The sequence below is a fragment of the Trachurus trachurus genome (assembly GCF_905171665.1).
Source record: "Trachurus trachurus genome assembly, chromosome: 17".
In the NCBI taxonomy this organism is placed as follows: domain Eukaryota; kingdom Metazoa; phylum Chordata; class Actinopteri; order Carangiformes; family Carangidae; genus Trachurus; species Trachurus trachurus.
This window is the reverse complement of record NC_139900.1, coordinates 17,378,850-17,381,996: the sequence shown is the minus strand read 5'-3', so window position 1 is coordinate 17,381,996 and position 3,147 is coordinate 17,378,850. Positions and strand designations below refer to the sequence as shown.

Below are 3,147 nucleotides of genomic sequence, written 5' to 3'. Positions count from 1 at the left end.
TCAGTCTTTCTTTCTATTTAATCACTTTGTCTGGCATTATGTTTACAGGGCGTCATGCTCTGGTATTTTTTGATAGAGGCTTGTGTGTTACATCCGCACCAAATTACCTGGTCGCAAAATGTTTTTTCCTACTATGGCCAAGCCAAGACTCGCCTTTTAAATGTATTTTATAAATTTTTTTATTGGCACGAAAAATTCTGGTCACAAAATTATATTATTATCCTGTTATCATGTGAATAGGTGATGACCGTGTGGCAGTCTATCACAAGCAGACATAAAAACAAACATGTTGTTGTTTTTTATCCCCCTCCAGGGCCTGAGGAACAGAAAACATATGTTATGATTGCCATCCAAATAATTATGGACCTTACTGTACATAGAAAAGTAAGTGTAAACTTGTATTACTCGTTTAGTTTATTTTCATGTATCACCCCCTCTGAGTTTGTGCTTAAAATATCAATTTATCCAAATGACTTAAAGCTATGCATTTCTTAGATGCACGCATAATCAGCAATTCAAGACCACTGTAGGCTATGTATTGCAATTGTGATTTGTCAACTATTTTATATAAAATAAGTTATCGTCATCTCATATATCATGTTTTGGGGTATTTTCAAGATCAAATATGGTTTACAGGCTACATCATTTGTCGTTCATATTCAGGATGAGTTTCACAGAATCACATGTCCAAGCTGGATGAATACTCTCTTCTGAACCTCCACCATTCAAAGGGCGGGACCATGGGACTGAGGTGGCAGACTATCCTACTGAAGGTATTGTAACTTTGACCATATGTTTTTTTTAATTTATATTTATATTAAATCTACAGGAGGACATGTTAGCCTGTGACTGTATGCATAACTTTTTAATTTCAGACATTTGTATGTTATTTCAGGCTCCTACCATCAACATAACCAGAGACATTGTTATTGTCCGATGTTGTACCCTGGGGATTCAGCTCCTTAAAGAGTATGATGTAAGTTGAAAATACATTTTAATATGTAAAGAAGTCTGTCTCTGTCTCTCTGCTGTACAGTCTAAAATACAAAATGTTCTTGTTATTATACGTAGGATGAAGACAGTGTGGCAAGCGATGAAAATCAACAGCATCCAAACTAATCTGTCAGAAGACCTGAGGACATCGGAACAAAGGTCCTAACAGCTCTGGGTAACTTTCCAAAGGCTTGTGCCATGCTCATTGGCTTGACGCATAGTGAATCTTGCCTATCCCAAGGAGCTAAGGTACACTTCTGAAGCCTTTCAGAAACACAGTCCACTTTCACATAGGCAGACACACAAGTGGTTGTTGTTCTCCAGAAATATTTTATGACTCTGCTTGCAGGCCTCATAGCTCCAGAAAATTTGGAAATATACATATACGTCTGTTTTATCTGATGTAGTTGTTGATGTTTCAAAGATTGTGGATGGTCTGTATGTAATTGTTAAGTCACTGTCAAATGGTTTACTTCAATGCTTTGCCTGAGTTTCAGTGCTGTAGTTCTAATTTGTCATAGTCATTTGAGGGGAGGGTTATAATTTTAAGGACTCAATATTGGCATAACTTGCTGCTGTGTTGCATGGGATGTTGCATGTTTTAATGGAGGAATTTGGTTTGGACATAATGATTTGGGTGCCACTTTAGTTAATGAAGAACCAAGCAAAAGTACATGACCTTTATCCCAGACTTGAGCCAGTCAGCAAAGGGATGTTTTGATTTCTTTTAATTGTTAAAAAACATATTTGCCTTTTTTATAATTTCAGCTTTTATTTAAACATTTTAAAGGCTTTTGCAATTTTAAAAAACTTACCGTGAATCACACCCAAAAGTCCTTCTGTGCATGCAACAGCAACAAGTTATGGGCAGAGGTCAAAGGTCATTCTGCACTTTATATTTACATTTATAGATCTCTCTGATCTTTCCTTGTGAACATGAGACCACTTGAGAATTAGCTTTGATCACAATACATAATAAACAGATTGTCAGCATACATATCCTTATTGTATACATTATGTCTGTTTTTTTATACTGCCTTCCTCTCTATGTCTTTGTATTTTTGCATTTTACCTAAAAGAAATCTTTTTGAAAAATGTTAAAATGTGTATGTAAACAAAGCTGCATAAATAAATGTTCACCTGCTGTTTTCCTACATGGTAATTTGTTAACTGACTTTCAGTAAATTCTTGAAACAAGAAGACATGGTATTGAGTAGATTCAACATAAATAAATTGTGGCAACAAAGTGACAATTAATAACATTAAATAGATTTTAAGTCATGTGGTACCAATTATAAGTTGATATAACTTATTTCATTTATTGAATCCAAATCATTCTTAACCAAATATTTAGAAAGATAAACTCAATTTCACACATAAAATTAGTGAATATAAAGCATTATCATCCACATATTTAGTAAATCTAAATCAATTCCACCTAATTAATTAGTAAATCTAAATCACTTTATCACAGATATTTGGTAAATCTAACTTAATTTTCTTCAGATACCTAGTAAATATCTATTCAATAGTTTTGTTTAAATTTACTTAATTAAATCAATAGTTTTTAATCAAAGTTGAAGTAATTAAATTCTATTCAATTATATTAATTGTCACTTTGTTGCCTTAATTTTTTTAAGTAGACAATGGTCAAACTTTTTTGAGTGTATGATATATTTATGTAATATTTTAGGGGCATGGCAAATATGTGCTACATCACAGAGAAAAGGTCATATATTTAATGACTGGGGTGATTGTGTAGACCATTTTCTAATGACTAAATCGATCAGGATTGGTGAGACTCAGCTCAGGAGGTGACAGTGATTGATCACCACCCTGCTCATGTGCTTAATTAGTTCATCAGAGCAGCATGCTGCAGTGACAGGATAAACAAAATCTAGAGTTTATGCAGCTTAGGGAAAGTGAAGATAAAACAAATCAGTCAGTCACAGCACAGATTCAACTGTAAATTTGGAAAGGATGAGCGTGATTAGACAGCCAAACCACTATGTTTGTAACATTTTCTGCAGAGAGGGAACTGTTTGTGGACAGTAAGTGACTGTTCAACAAAGACAATAAACTGTGGGGTTGTGAATATTGTGCTTTTAGGATTTTAAATGCTAATATAGAAAAATAGGCAAATACTTGAATGTT

General features: G+C 33.8%; 1 long non-coding RNA gene across 1 annotated transcript; it reads left to right on the top strand.

The window, feature by feature from the left end:
* Window positions 1-246: 246 nt before the first annotated feature.
* On the top strand, window positions 247-1,199 carry LOC311000334. Its single transcript, XR_014596080.1, has 4 exons — window positions 247-384; window positions 664-773; window positions 896-976; window positions 1,072-1,199. It is a non-coding gene; the product is annotated as an uncharacterized lncRNA (long non-coding RNA).
* The last annotated feature ends 1,948 nt before the right edge of the window (window positions 1,200-3,147 follow it).